This window comes from Heteronotia binoei, chromosome 1 (genome assembly GCF_032191835.1).
Source record: "Heteronotia binoei isolate CCM8104 ecotype False Entrance Well chromosome 1, APGP_CSIRO_Hbin_v1, whole genome shotgun sequence".
Classification (NCBI taxonomy): domain Eukaryota; kingdom Metazoa; phylum Chordata; class Lepidosauria; order Squamata; family Gekkonidae; genus Heteronotia; species Heteronotia binoei.
The window spans coordinates 166,348,466-166,365,169 of record NC_083223.1 but is presented as its reverse complement, the minus strand read 5'-3'; the positions used below and the strand labels follow the sequence as shown (position 1 = coordinate 166,365,169).

Below are 16,704 nucleotides of genomic sequence, written 5' to 3'. Positions count from 1 at the left end.
AGAAGGATTAGAGATCTGAAATGGCTTGCAAAGCAGACCGGTTCTCCATTGGACCTTTTTCTCAAACATTGCACTGAATATAATATGGTGGCTTTGAGCCACATAAGGACAATAGGAGCACTGTGGAACTTATGAAGTTTTAACTTTGTGCATAACTGAGATGCTGTGTACTGTTGATACTTTTTGTATTTTGATACCTATTATTCATAACAAGTTAGAATTGTGTTTTACACGGAGTTTTTTCCTTTGTTGTGGCGTATTTTGAGTTTATTGTAGTTTCCTTGTTGGTCATAAGGGCAGTCCCACCTAAAGCATATTGCAGTAATCTAGCCTCAAGGTTACAGAATAAATATCATGCTTATAACTTTGACTATGGAGTAAACAATGGATGGTTAGTAATGGGGTTTTGTGACTAAGATGGCCCTGTTCACACAGCGTGTTGAGTCCAGGTTAAATTGACCCGGTTCTGTTCCAAATATCTTTATTCTGGATATTATCGATCAGACTGCCATATTGCAATTCGAATCACTCCACGGTGAAACCGTCTTCTGCTGTCCACACAACGGCACCATGTAGTTCTTTTTTGCCCTCCACTATTATGCGCATGCAAATAGGTTAAAACATTATGTGGTTATGCGGTTATGCGCACATCGCTAAGTAATAAAAAAAAATGGTGACCATAAACCAGATGTCTAAGGCACCTTCAGACATTCGGAAGTTGGTTAATATTGCAGCAGAACTATCCAGACGAGAAAACTACGAGGTGAAACCAGAGAACTCAAAAAACACCGCAAAGGAGTAGGTAATAAAATAATCCTGTTCCGAGAAGGATTGGGGGGGGGGCGCTACCATGAGTTAATACTGGGAGGCAGATGTTGCTGTCTGATCAGCCACTTTAAATCCGGAAGGAAACAGCAGCGACATCTGATTATACTGTGCGTCTGCATAGTGTTAAACTTAACAATGAGCTCTGAGATAGAGCAGAGAATAACTGATATAAGGGTGAGCAGCTGGAGAAGTTGCTGAGAATTTCTGAGTTTGTGTGACTGCTGAAAATTCTGAGTTTGTGGTTGCTGGGGAACCGCTGTTTGTTTGGTTGAGTGGGCTGAAGGTGAAGGTGACTGTTACTGATTGATTAGGAGTGGCTGTGTTCCCCACCCTCTTTGCGTTGTTAAGCTGCGCCTTGTCAGAGGGCGAGAGCTAAATGGCTCTTGGCCTGTGGCTCTTAGCCTGGGGTCTCTGTAAGGACCAGGAACCCAGATCCCTAATTTTCTTGTGCTCCCAATAAGGTAGCCACATAAACAATGGGGATTTAAAAGGGGACTGTATATTTTAAAAAAAAAAAAAGCTATCATGAAGGTAGAATGCCAACAGGGGGTTGGGGGCTTTCCAGTGTTTTGCAATGAGTGTTAAATTTATGACTATCTGCCCATAGGACAGAAGTCTTGGGTGTGTGCTCAAAGCAAGGAGCTCCTGGTCCTCAGGGAACAAGTTCGTACCCTTGAGGATGAGGTGACTGACCTGGAGAAACAGAGACAGTCAGTTAGGCACTTGGGGAAGACTCTCGGGGACGTATTAGATGAGCCCATCTCTGAACGTGGCAACCCTGTTGCTGCCAGGGAGCATGAGGGTCGAGAGGGAACAGGGCACCGGGCTGAGGATAAGGGGATGCACCCTCAGAAGGGACCTCTTCTTCAGTTGGTGAGCGGGTATTCTTTCGCGCCAAGGAACCATCCCTGGGCAGGGAGAGAGGGGGGGTCTTGGTAGTTGGTGATTCGATCCTTAGGCAAGTAGACAGCTGGGTGGTGAAACCGCATACTGACCGTATGGTGACTTGCCTGCCTGGTGCAAAGGTAGCAGACATTATGCGTGTAGTAGATAGGCTGATAGACAGTGCTGGGGAGGAGCCAGTGGTCGTGGTGCATGTTGGCACCAACTATGTGGGGAATGCAGTCATGAGGTCCTGGAGGAAAAATTTAGGTTGCTAGGCGGGAGACTTAAGGCCAGGACCTCCAAGGTAGCCTTCTCAGAAGTGCTACCAGTTCCACATGCAGGGCTGGAGAGACAGGCACAAATTAGAAGTCTCAATGTGTGGATGAGATGATGGTGTAGGGAAGAAGGGTTTAAGTTTGTTAGGCACTGGGATGCTTTCTGGAACAAGCAGGAGCTGTACAAAAGAGACGGTCTCCACTTGTCCCCAGATGGAACCAGGCTTCTGGCGCTTAAAGTCAAAAAGGTGGCAGAGCAGTTTTTAAACTAAATCTTGGGGGAAAGCCGACAGGAGATGAAATGTCTCTAGTTCGGAAGGACTCAATTCATAGAGATGAAGGGTTAGCTGTTACTTTTCTACCGGGTAATGGATCAGAGTTGTCCACTGAGATGGTGACAAACAGTATGGACTGTCTGCCAATGTCTCGAGGCGGCAGGAGGAAGGTTGTGGGCCTAGCTTGCCTGGGAAATTATAGATGTTTGTGTGCAAATGCTAGAAGTGTTCGAAGTAAAATTGGTGAGTTGGAATGTTTAGTGTTGGGAGAAAACATAGACATTGTGGAAATTTCAGAAACTTGGTGGAATGAGGAGAATCAGTGGGACATGGTGATTCCTGGATATAAGCTATATTGGAAGGATAGGGAGGGAAGGGTTAGAGGTGGGGTGGCTCTGTATCTCAGAGAGGGTATACGGTCCAGTAAGACTGAGGTCAGAGAATTAGATTCCCTTCTAGAAATGCTTTGGGTTGAAATAGAGGGCGCAAAAGGAAATTTAAGTATGGGAGTTTGTTATCACCCACCAAATCAGAAGATAGAGGACAATTATAATATGATGGAAGGATTAAAGATAGTGGCTAAACGTAAAAACTGTGTCGTAATAGGTGATTTTAACTACCCGCAGATTGATTGGGTCAATATGTGTTCTGGTCGAGAGAAAGAGATTGAGTTTCTTCATGCTCTCAATGACTGTGCTATGGAGCAGATGGTCTCAGAACCTACCAGGGGTGGGGAGATCCTGGATTTGGTCCTAAGTAATCCCCAAAACTTGGTGAGAGATGTAAAAGTGATCACACCGCTCGGGAGCAGTGATCATAACGTTATTGATTTCACCATTTGTATAAATAGGGAGTTGCCCCAAAAGACCAGCACAACCACGTTTAACTTTAAAAGGGGTAAATTCTCTGAGATGAGGAGGCATGTGAAGAGGAAACTGAAAGAAAAGGTAATTACAGTCAAAACCTTTGGGGAAGCTTGGAGGCTATTTAAAACTACAATCCTAGAAGTTCAGATAAAATATATACCGCAAGTTAGAAAAGGCACAAACAAGTATAAGAGAAGTCCTGCATAGTTAACAAACAAAGTAATGGAAGCTGTAAAAGGTAAGAAGGACTCCTTTAAGTGGTGGAAAGCTAGTCCAAATGAGAATAATAAAAGGGAACACAGGTTGTGGCAAATCAAATGCAAGACTGTGATCAGGCAGGCAAAAAGGGACTATGAGGAGCATATTGCAAAAAACATAAAGACCAACGATAAAAAATTTTTCAAATATATTAGAAGCAGGAAACCAGCCAGGGAGGCAGTGGGGCCCTTGGATGACCAAGGGGTCAAAGGATCACTGAAGGAGGATAGGGAAATGGCTGAGAAGCTGAATGCATTTTTTGCCTCCGTCTTCACTGTGGAAGACGAGAACTGTTTGCCCGCTCCAGAATCACTAATTTTGGAAGGGGTGTTGAAAGACCTGAGTCAGATTGAGGTGACAAGAGAGGAGGTCCTACAACTGATAGACTAATTAAAAACCAATAAGTCATCAGGTCTGGATGGCATACATCCAAGAGTTCTGAAAGAACTCAAAGTTGAACTTGTGGATCTTCTGACAAAAATATGTGATCTTTCATTGAAATCTGCCTCCGTTCCTGAGGACTGGGAGGTAGCAAATGTCACTCCCATCTTTAAAAAGGGTTCCAGAGGAGATCCGGGAAATTACAGGCCAATCAGTCTGACTTCAATACCGGGAAAGTTGGTAGAAAGCATTATCAAGGACAGAATGAGTTGGCACATTGATGAACACGGGTTATTGAGGAAGACTCAGCATGGCTTCTGTAAGGGAAGATCTTGCCTCACTAACCTGTTAAAGTTCTTTGAGGGTGTGAACAAACATGTGGACAAAAGACACCCAATAGATGTTGTTTACCTTGTCTTCCATAAAGCTTTTGATAAAGTTCCTCGTCAAAGGCTCCTTAGAAAGCTCGAGAGTCATGGAGTAAAAGGACAGGTCCTCTTGTGGATCAAAAACTGGCTAATTAATAGGAAGCAGAGAGTGATTATAAATGGGCAGTCTTCGCAGTGGAGGTCGGTAAGCAGTGGGGTGCCGCAGGGCTCAGTACTGGGTCCCATGCTTTTTAACTTGTTGATAAATGATTTGGAGTTGGGAGTGAGCAGTGAAGTGGCCGAGTTTGCAGATGACACTAAATTGTTCAGGGTGGTGAGAGCCAGAGAGGATTGTGAGGAACTCCAAAGGGATCTGTTGAGGCTGGGTGAGTGGGCGTCAACGTGGCAGATGAGGTTCAATGTGGCCAAGTGCAAAGTAATGCACATTGGGGCCAAGAATCCCAGCTACAAATACAAGTTGATGGGATGTGAACTGGCAGAGACTGAACAAGAGAGAGACCTTGGGGTCGTGGTAGATAACTCACTGAAAATGTCAAGACAGTGTGCGTTTGCAATAAAAAAGGCCAATGCCATGCTGGGAATTATTAGAAAGGGAATTGAAAACAAATCAGCCAGTGTCATCATGCCCCTGTATAAATCGATGGTGCGGTCTCATTTGGAATACTATGCGCAATTCTGGTCACCGCACCTCAAAAAGGATATTATAGCATTGGAAAAAGTCCAGAAAAGGGCAACTAGAATAATTAAAGGGTTGGAACACTTTCCCTATGAAGAAAGGTTAAAACGTTTGGGGCTCTTTAGCTTGGAGAAACATCAACTGCGGGGTGACATGATAAAGGTTTACAAGACAATGCATGGGATGGAGAAAGTAGAGAAAGAAGTACTTTTCTCCCTTTCTCACAATACAAGAACTCGTGGGCATTCCATGAAATTGCTGAGCAGTCAGGTTAAAATGGATAAAAGGAAGTACTTCTTCACCCAAAGGGTGATTAACATGAGGAATTCACTGCCACAGGAGGTGGTGGCGGCTACAAGCATAGACAGCTTCAAGATGGGGTTACATAAAAATATGGAGCAGAGGTCCATCAGTGGCTATTAGCCACAGTGTATATATATATGTGTGTTTGTATGTGTGTGTGTGTATAATTTTTTTTTTGGCCACTGTGTGACACAGAATGTTGGACTGGATGGGCCATTGGCCTGATCCAACATGGCTTCTCTTATGTTCTTATGTTATGTTCTTAACACATTACAGATAGATTCAAGTGGGTAGCCATGTTGGTCTGAAGCAACAGAACAAATGTCCAATGGCATCTTTAAGACCAACAACGTTTTATTCAGAGTATAAGCTTAGTTATATAAATTCAGGTGGGAAGCCGTGTTGGTCTGAAGCAACAGAACACAGTTGAAGTTCAGGGCATCTTTAAGACCAACAAAGTTTTATTCAAAATGTAAACTTTCGTGTGCTAAAAGCACACTTCATCAGACAATAGTATAGAATGCAATTAGCAGTCCTACATATACATTTTGCATACTAATTCACTGCCTACTTTCTATATATGTAGGACTGTTAATTCCATTCCATTCATGTGCCTTTAGGACATGAAAGCTTATAATAGAGTTGTTGTGCATTCCTTGGACAGCAAAGGTGACAAGCAAGCAAGTACTGGAGTGCATAAAACCAGACATGACATTGGAGAAAAAATTAAAAAAAACCTGTGATTGACTTATTTCAACCATTTCATGCAGAAAAACTCACTAGAAAAAGAAATTATGCTTGGGTGGATTAGTGGCAAAAGGAAACCAGGCCACCAAAGAACACGGTGGCTAGATGCCATAAAAGTCTGAGCATAGAACAACTCAAAGAAACAGTACAAGATCAGAAAACATGGAGAGACCTGGTTCACAGAATTGCCAAGTGCTGGACACAACTTAATGGTTAACAACATTTTCCCTTCCCACTCACAGAACCAGCATATAGTACAGGCAATCTAAGAACCCCTTACACTACACTGCACCAAAGCCCCTCTGCAACAGATAGGTCTTTAAACAAGTCATGGAAGTCCCTAGGGATGTAGCTTCAGCTCCTGCAGGAAGGGAGATGAGTGTCATTTACAGAAAATACCTTCCTTCAGGTCCTAGCCAACACATCACTGGTTAACGCTGGTTCCCTAAGGAAGATCCTATGTGTACATCTAAAGTCTTGAGTCAGACAGTGGATGCTTTCATACGGTGACTGCAAGTGGATTTTGCTATTCTTACACAGTAAAAATTTAGTTGCAAATCACATTATTTAGCACGCATGAACACACCAAGTATGTGTGAAGATTGTCTTTTAGGTACCAGGGGTCATATCATTTAGTGCTTTAAAGGTCAAAACCCAGCACTTTATATTGGCCCCTGAAACAGACTGGAAGCCAATGGAGAAAGTACAACACCAGCTTAATATGATCACAGTGAATACATGACTCTGCCTTATATAGCAGACCATTGGTCCGTCACAGTCAGTACTGTCTTCCAAGACTGGCTGCAGCTCTCCAGTGCCTCAGGCAGAAGTCTTTCACATTACCTGCTGCCAGATCCTTCAGCTTGAGACATCAGGAAATGAACCTGGTGACTTCTGCACACCAAGCAGGTGCTCTACCATTGAGCCATTGCCCTCCCCAGTGGTGTGTCCCAAAAAAAGACTCTAGCTGTGCTGCATTTGCTTCATTTTGGACCAACTACTATACTGAAGAGCAGCCCTGCACAGATCATATTACAGTAGTCCAATAAGGATACTAAGGAATGTGCAATTGGCAAAGTAAGCTTTCTCCAGGAATGGTGCATTTGGTAAACAAGCCTCAGTTGGTAAATGGCATTCTGGGCAACTTCTGGCACCTCCTTCACATTTTTTTTCTGATTGTCCTCAAACAGACCTGGGTCAGGTGGGGCCATCACCATTGTCCTGGTTCCTCTGTAAAGTTATAGCCTTCAAAGCCTATCAATTGCTGCTCTGATTGGGTAGACCAGACAAGCCCAGTCTTGTCGGATTTTGGAAGCTAAGTAGGGCCAACCCTGGCAAATACTTGGATGGGAGACCTCCAAGGAATACCAGGGCTGGGACATGGGGGGCAGGCAATAGAGCCACTTCTCTGAATGCCCAAACCCCAGTAGGAGTCACCAGATATCAACCATAACTTCCAAGCATGCATGCATGCATGCACACACACGCAAAATATACCCACCCACCCCCACCCCCGCCAAAAAAAAGCCTATCAATTGCCATGGATTCAGAAGGTTGTGACTCTGCTTAGGATGGTTCTTGGTCTTGATCCTGGAACCACTGCCTCATTCCTTGGATCACTTTCAGCCATTTGGTACAGAGAAAAGAGGTGGGTAGGGTTAGGCACACATTTATGTAGTGGTTAATTCAGCTGGTTTGTTGTTAGGATTTGAACAGTAATCAGTCAGCTCAGCAGGGGAGCTCCTCCACTGTTTCTTGTGATATGTGCCTGCTAAGTGTTTCTAACAGAATAAAGGCATGTTGTGTTACAATACTGTGTATTTAACAAGCAGCATGCCTCCCAGCCAATCTAGTATGCATCTTGTGCTCAGATGGATACTAGAAGCCCTGTTGCCTTTTGGTTCTTTTTTTGTAAAGCAATGATTGAGTTCATCTCATTATGTGTGTGCATGTGTGTTTGTGAGATTGTGCTTTAAATTAAACTGTTTTTACAAAACAGCTGCAAAGTTAAATTTATACCTAAGCTTTTTCTTAAAATTTAAACAAAATGGACCCTGACTGAGTTGTTGTGAAAGCCCTCTCTGTGCAACTAAATTTGAAGATTAATATGTTCTGTGTAGACAAGAAAACATTGTGAAGGAAAGGGTGGGGACAAATAAAGCACAAGGCTGTGGTTAAGATGAGGACTAATTGCCTCCCTGAGTTAATAATAAAGTTTCTCCTAAGTGACCCTTTTAATGGCTTCTCTTTTGATCAAAGCAGTAGCATGGTCTTCATCACTCCAACATTTAAACATATGGTAATTATTAGTGTTCTGAACTCCACCCCTTTCCCTGTATCCCTATGAGGTATGATCAATAGATCTTTTTACAGATAGTAAGCTAAAGCAAAGGGTGTATTAAGTAATTTACCCAAGGTCATCCTATAAATTTGTAGTTGAGCCTGCAATAAGTAACAGAGGTACATGTTTGCTTTGTTTAAGAGTAAACAGTTTCAGTCTCAAACCCCACTTTTGTTGTGCAGGGCTGCCTACTTATTTCTGAGTTGATCGGTCATTGGCCTTCTATGCAATTAGTTAACTAATTAGCAAATTTAAAATTTATCTACATATTATTCATTTCAGCTAGAAAGGTCCCAGTCAAATATTACCTTGGCTGTAATACTTTTCAGACCACCTTTTTCTTAGCCTAACTCTGGCCCTATTTGTATCATGAATATAATATTAAACTCATAAGGCACAAGTATTTGTAAACCTGCAGCTAGAAGCAGGTAGACTATTGTCTAAAGTACTGGAGCATGAGATACTAGCTCACAGGGGTCGTTTTGTAGAAATATAGGTGGTGGAGCTCATTAGCATAACTCATTAGCATATGCCACGCATTCCCCAGCCAAAAGCAACCCAATGCAAGAAAGGAGAGCTCCAGGCGAGTGAGACCTGCTTGGGCTGGCTAGAGATCCAGCCAGCCCAAGCAGGCCTCGCTTGCCTGGGGCTCTCCTGGGCTGCCTCCCCAGTCAAAAAGCCAGCAAGCCACCCATGGCCCCAAATCACATAAGAAGTGGTGTGGACTTCTCCAGGGGTTAATGAGAGCTGCTGAGGGTGTGGCAAAGTTCCTGGTGGCTGGTTAGCTGCCCGCTCTCCTAATCCAGGGATTGTTATGCAGCTGCACCTACTATTCAATGGACAAAGTAGGTGGGGAGGAAGAGGGGAAACTGTCAGAAAGGTTCAGGAGCTGTGCTCACATGAGTTCCTGCTGAATCTGAAGCCTGCTGGTGCATATCAAATGCAGTACAAATTAGTCTTTCTGGATGGATGTTGGAAACGTTTCCGTCTTTAGTTATGTCCGTTGCACTTTTGTCAATGTAATTTTTGGCACAACATATAATATCTTTCATCAGGTCAGGAATACATATTGGCAAATACTGTTAAATATGGCAGTTGTTTCTCTGTGACAGCTATCATCATTGCTATGTACAATACTCCTGATTAGGGGTTTGCATTTTGATCTACCTGAACTGAAAATTTCGGCATCCCAAATGTACCCAGGTTTTCTCATGAAAACCAGGAGAAAAATCCCTAAAAAATCCTGGATATATTCAGGAATTATTGGGTAGATCTGAAAAGCAGAGAGGTAGGACCAGATTGTGCCCACCTCTACACTGTTTTATTTATTTATTTATTTATTAGATTTATATCCTGCCCTCCCCACCGAAGCAGGCTCAGGGCAGCTTACATATCAACAAAACTGTTACATAAAACCAATTAAACATATATAAACAATGATATAATAAAAACATTTAAAACAATAACAGGTGCTATATCAAAAATTTCAGAGATGGTAATATAGTTAATGATGGCAGAAACATATGTTTCATAATTTCAGCTATTTCATCCAGATTTTCCATTGAGACATAAGATCAGGTCTGTACATTCAAGGTGGTTAGTTTACTTCATTTAATGTGGCAGTCTCCAATCTTAACAGTCGAAGGCTTTGCGGAAGAGCACGGATTTACAGGCGCTGCTGAACTGAGGAAGATCCTGCGTGGCCCTTACATCTTCAGGAAGCTCATTCCACCAGTGTGGAGCTACAACAGAGAAGGTCCTGGCTCTCGTTGCCTTTAGCTTGGCCTCCTTAGGGCTGGGGATCGAAAGAAGGTTTTGGAACCCTGACCGTAGTACACTCTAGGAAAGGTGGTCCCAAAGGTATGCAGGTCCCTGCCCATATAAGACTTTAAAGGTAAGTACCAGCACCTTGAAATGAATCTGGTATGCAATAAGTAACCAGTGCAGTGCTTTAACCACAGGCTGAATGTGTTCCCGCAAGGGGAGCCCCAATAACCATCTAGCTGCAGCATTCTGCACCAGTTGAAGCTTTCAGGTTTGAGACAAGGGCAGCCCCATGTAGAGGGCATTACAGTAATCCAGTCTCAAGGTGACTGTAGAATGGATCACTGTCATCAAGTTGTCCTGTTTGAGGTAGGGAACCAATTGCCTTATCAGCCAAAGATGGTAGAAGGCCAATTTGGCAGCGGCTGCTTCCTGGGCCTCCATTGTTAAAGAGGGATCCAGAAGCACTCCTAAGCTCTTAACTTTTGATGCCAACATAAGTGGCACCTCATCAAAAGCTGGTAGTGGAATCTCCACTCCTGGACTGCCACAGCTTAGAAACAGGACCTCCATCTTTGTCGGATTCAGTTTCAATCAACTCAGCCCGAATCATCCTGTCACAGCTTGTAACGCCAAGGCCAGATTTTCCAAGGTGCAGTTACACCGACCACCTACCAACAGATAGAACTGAGTGTCATCTGCATACTGATGGCATCCCAGCCCATACCTCCAGGCAATCTAGGCAAGGGGGGACATGTAGATGTTAAACAACATCAGGGAGAGAACCACACCTTGTAGTTCTCTGTATATAAGCAGGTGTCATTGAGAGAGCTGCCCTCCTATCACCATCCTTTGTCGGACTTCTACTGCAGCCCCTTTAAAGTTTAAAGAAGAGGCCCCAAGAATCAGCTGTGCCAGTGGGGAGCAGACTGTTCCCGCCCTTTCACCTTGGCTTGGGGCTGGCTTCTCATGCAGCCTGGTTTAAAGTGGGCTTCAGAAGAAGCCAGCCCCAGGATCAGCCGTGCCAACTGGAGCAGAGTGCTCCCTGCAGGCTGGGCTTTGTGCTGGCTTCTCCTGCAGCTTTGTTTAAATCAGACTGCAGGGGAAGCTATGCTTCCCGGAGCAATGCGTTCCATGTGGCACAACAGCTCCTGGCGCTCACTTATCCTGCAACCCAGTTTAAACCAGACTATAAGAGAAGCAAGCTGTGAGGGATAGTCAGGGTCAGCGGATAAAAAGGGGACCTTTGAATTTTGTCACCTTTACCCAGTACCTCAGGAGAATCCAAGATTAACCTTGTCAGAAATAATGAAAGCATTGATAGCGTTTTAAAGTTCAAATGAAATAATAGGTTTTATTATGTACAGAAAGGCTGGGAAGGGCGGAAATAATATCAGAGGAATATGTATTAAAATAAGTTGGCAGGCAGAAAATCCAAGTAATAAATAACTCAGGAACACTTATATTGGCAAGCTGATATTATAATACAAAGACAGTGTTCCCCTCACACTGGATAACACTCATTCACTCTAGACTTTTATAGTTGGTTTTGGCTTTTCAAATATACTTCCATACACTATCTCACTCACACAGAGGACTGACTGAACTTGTGACAGATCTCCCCTTCACAGACCCTCTCCCCTAGCAAAATTAGGTATCCTCTAGACCAGAGGTAGGGAATGTCTGGGCTGAGGGCCATTTATGGCCCTCAAGATCACTGGGTCTGGCCCTTGGGGATTGCTGGGCCAAGTCGAGCCATGTGGCAGGCTCCCTGGGTCCCAGCTGACCAGCGAGGATTGTGGGGCCCAGCTGTGTTGTGCAGCAGCCTCCCCAGGGCCCAGCTGTACTATGCAATGGCCTCCCTGGGGCCTGGCTGGCTGGCCAGGATTGCTGCAGGGCCTGGAAAATTTGCACTTGATTATCCCAGATGGTGTGGCCTAACATGCTAATGAGTGTGTGACCTAATATTAGGGGGATGTGGTTTAATATGCTAATGAAAGCCTGCTGGGCTTTTTTCTACAAAAAAGTCTTGGACCTAGGCATTTGCCTAGGGTGGTGGGCCAGGATATGTATGTGTGTGTGTGTGTGTGCGCGCCAAATTAAGCTCTCCCCACATGACTTCAAATAGAAAAACAATTATTTACATTAATTTTGCTGGCCTGAATCGTTCTCCCTCGGCGGAGAACTATTTTTTAAGCTGATAATTTTGTATGACCCACAAATGATATTATAAATATCCAAATGGCCCTTGGCAGAAAAAAGTTTCCCCACCCCTGCTCTAGACTGTAGAACTATGCCCTAGGCACTAACAATGGAGTGTCAGCCAATGGAGAAAACAGAGTTTTTGTTCTGTAGCTCCTGTGTGATTAAGCAAGCCTTGCAAAGCAAGCTGTTATGCAGAAGGAAGCAAGAGAGAAGCAGATGACAGCAAGTTGCTCGGGGGCCTGATAGGAGCCCTCCGGAGGCCTGATTTGGCCCTCGGGGGTGCATGTTTAACACCCCTGGCCTAACCTATATCACTGAGTTTTCGTAAGGACAAATGAAGAAAAGGAGAAAGGCAAGGTATCAAATAAGTATATAAATGAAGCTTTGATTATACAGGAATTGTGAACATCACCCTATGGAATGCCTGGCACTTTTAAAAAATATCAGGATTTTATTGTGCGTGCATGTTTTGTGTAAAATATCTTCTAAAATGAAGGGCAAATGATTGCATGCAATTATAATTTGTACATCAGCACCATTCCATAAAGCATGTATGTTCAAGTCCATAGTCTCAGCTCACTCCCTTTAGGTTTCAAGCTACCTAAAAAGGCCATTCTCTTGCTTTGTGATTGCTATTTAAAGGTCTCATTTATTACACCCTTGATTTAATTATCTAGTATCCTCAAAACTACAACTAGAAGCAAAAATAATGCTATTATAAAAAAAAGAGACAGGGTCAACATACCTTACATTTCTTCAGCACTGTTATCATGTTTAGTTAGTACAGTAGAAATAGAAAATTGTAAAAGGATGCTTTAAATATGTACACTTTTATAAAATCCTACAAACATATCCTAGAACTGTTTTCCTTTTTTTCTTTATTTTTTCAATATCATAAATAGTTACTGTCCCACAGACAAGAATGTATTTGTTTCACCAGGTCCACCAATCTCTTTTTAAATGGGTGCTGAAAACATATTCACTAACAGTCATGTACTCAGGCATAGGCCAAAAATGTCCAGGCCTTTTATCTCTAGCTTCAAAGATGCAACTGTTTCATGGAATCCTTTGGGAGAAGGGTCCTTGAATTTCAGATTCTTATAAATGTTGAGAAAGACAGCAGAAAGTTAAGATTTGCAACTGAAAGCAATGAAATGAAAACTATATTTCATATTTAATCATGCCAGGTGGCATAGCAGAAATATATGCCACAGTCCAGGATTAGAAATACTTAGCTTGTAGGGAGCAGAAGAATTCTTCAAACAGACCTTAATATAGTTCATCTTCATCCTACGAGCATATTGCATGGAAAGAGAATTTGTAAAAGCAAGCCAGTATTAATCTCTCTGATGCCACAACTGTATCCCTGCAATGTCACAACATTTACTAATTTGCCTGCGAAAGGATGTGTGTTAGGCCCAATGTCAGCCACTGCATTGCTATGCCCTCGTGTCCAGCTAAACCCTGTTCTGTGGCCCATGACAGGAATACGAGGTTGGATCCATACAGGTTTTTTGACTCTATTTTTATTCAGTTCCATTTCTTCCTACAGTCCCTGACCCACATGACTTCTATCCAGGTTCCATAATCCCCAGCATAACCCCTTCTTCCCTTTTTTACCAGAGAAAAAACTGGCTACATCAAACTGAAGTCTTTAAGTTCCTCACATAATACAGAGAAAACCACAACATCCTGTACATGTGTTTACATTTCACTTTAAAAGAAAACTGAGAAAGGAACTGTTATAGATGTTATTTAATTAATTTATTTAATAGACATTGCTATAAATGATGTTGAAAAGAAACTTTCCACCCTGCATGGAAGAATCAAATAATCCTGAAATTTGCCTTTCTACTATACCCTTCTTAAATCCTCCTGGCTGCAATAGACAATTCAACTACATTACAATTAACACATATCCATTCTGTCCCCCATTAGCCTACCTAAAAGTTAATATTTTTATATCAAATATTACCAGCTAGGCTGGACAAGAGATAAATTCAAAGGGACATGCATGGAGTATACTCTCCATTTGTATTTATTGCCACGATAAAGATAAATACAGAAAACAGAGGCAAAAAAAAAAAGAATTCCTTGGAAACTGATAAAAATCTTTAAGAGATTTTCATTACAATCCTACAAAGTTACCCCAGTTTAAACCCACTGAAATCAAGGGACTTAGTGTGGAGTAACTCTGCATAGCATTGCACTGTATATCTTTTGCATTCATAATGGAATACTGCTGTAGATTACTGCTATCTGAATTTCTCCACAACCATAAGGATACTCCACAGTTCTTAACTATGTACTAAGAAAACAGTAACTAAACAATTTTTAAAACAATTTTATAGAAAGCCAATAAGCTGTCTGAAAATGTGAGTATATTAAAGCAAAAAGGGTTCTTCGGTTACCACTCACATACCCTATTCGTTCTACAACGAGCTCAGAATGACTTAGATGTAGTTCCTTGGCAGTCTCTTATACAAGCTGTTTACAAGGCCAGACCTAGTAAATTTCAGTAGCAGATTTAATAGATACAATATGAGAACAATACGAGTTCTCACAATACGAGAATTTATGAACATTCAATGAAATTGCTGAGCAGTCGGGTTAGAATAGATAAAAAGAAGTACTTCTTCACCCAAAGGGTAATTAACACATGGAATTCACTGCCACAGGAGGTGGCGGCGCCTGCAAGCATATGCAGCTTCAAGAGGGGATTGGATAAACATATGGAGCTAAGGTCCATCAGCGGCTATTAGCCACAGCATATTGTTGAAATTCTCTCTCTAGGGCAGTGTTGCTCTGTATTCTTGGTGCTTGGGAGGGCACAGTGGGAGGGCTTCTAGTGATGGATCTCCTGATGGCGTCTGTTTTGCGGGGGGGTTTACACTGTGTAACACAGAATGTTGGACTGGATAGGCCATTGGCCTGATCCAACATGGCTTCTCTTATGTTCTTAAACTGTTTTCTCTGCCATGCCATTTTAAATGCTGTCAATGGTATTCTTTCCCCTTTTCTGCCACACAGAAAATAAAGAAAAATGCCTTTAAGTAAATATCTCATACCAGGACAGAACTAATCAATAACATGCCAATTACATACAATTCTGCTCAATTGTATTGTTAAAAAGAAAAACATTCACTGGAAAAAAGGCAATTTTGTATCCAAAACATTGGCAGTTGTGGACAGTAATTGCTATTGTAGTATAAACAGAGAAAAAAATGTAAATTATGGGATACTTAACTCTTCTGAATTGGCTGTTAAATTAGAAACAATCTACATGTTGTTGTTTAGAGCACCTCATTAATAAAACTCAAAGTTGTTTTTAGCAATTATGTGCAATCATAGTCATGTTATCACTGGCCAAGAGTCATCCCTCACTGTAGGCTTCAAACAAGTACCGGTAATTATAATCTCAGACTGCCAAGAAAACCGTCCTGGCTGCAAGACATGGGACTGCATCCCATTGACAGAAAAATATCAACTAGACCAAGGGTGGCCAAATTTGCTTAACATAAGAATCACACAGAATGAATGAACATCAGATGTTAGAGAACCACAAGACAGGAAGGAAGGAAGGAAGGAAGGAAGGAAGGAAGGAAGGAAGGAAGGAAGGAAGGAAGGAAGGAAGGAAGGAAGGAAGGAAGGAAGGAAGGAAGGAAGGAAGGAAGGAAGGAAGGAAGGAAGGAAGGAAGGAAAATAAAATAAATGGGAGGGAGAGCTGGAAAGAAAGCAACCTTGGCCGCGGTCACACTCACCATTAAATCCATCCCTAACCCGTTGCTATTATACCCCGCAGCTTTTTTACAATGAATTTCCTGATCAGACATCCCTCCATCCTTCAGTTCTAAGCAGCGTTGGTTCCATCGCTGGTTGATCAGAGGTCTCAACCGGACCTCATTTTTTGAGATGGCATTCCACATTCGCGCAAGCGCAGTACATGGGATATTGTGCTTGTCTTTTTTTTTTTTAAGGTGCCAGAAATGGTGGGCGATCTGCCCCCCCCCCCCCATTTAAACACCCAGAAAGGAAGGGGAAGCCCAGGAGTTCTCTTTGCTGTCTCTCTGCCTGGCGGGGAGACAGCAAAGGTGGGGGATCTTCCTCCCCCCTCCATTTATACACCCTGACGTGGTGTTTAAATGGGGGGGAGCACGGCAACACTGCTGTCTCTCCGCCTGGCAGGGAGACGGCAAAGGTGGGTCATCTTCCTCCCCTGGCAGGGAGACAGCAAAGGTGGGCGATCTGCCTCCCCCCCCCCCCATTTAGGAAAGGTCCCCTGTGCAAGCACCAGTGATTTTCGACTCTGGGGTGACGCTGCTTTCACAAAGTTTTCATGGCAAACCTTTTATGGGGTGGTTTGCCATTGCCTTCCCCAGTCATCTATACTTTCCCCCCCAGCAAGCTGGGTGCATATTTTACCGACCTCGGAAGGTTGGAAGGCTGAGTCAACAATTGCTGGCACAATGATATCATTTGGAGTGGGCTCTCGCAGGGAAGCGGATGTGCAC

At 43.0% G+C, this 16,704-nt stretch overlaps 1 protein-coding gene across 1 annotated transcript in view; it reads right to left on the bottom strand.

Annotated features, from left to right (window-relative positions):
* Nucleotides 1-16,704, bottom strand: part of KIF26B (kinesin family member 26B) — a 763,222-nt gene that overhangs the window by 657,972 nt on the left and 88,546 nt on the right. The window lies entirely within an intron of this gene.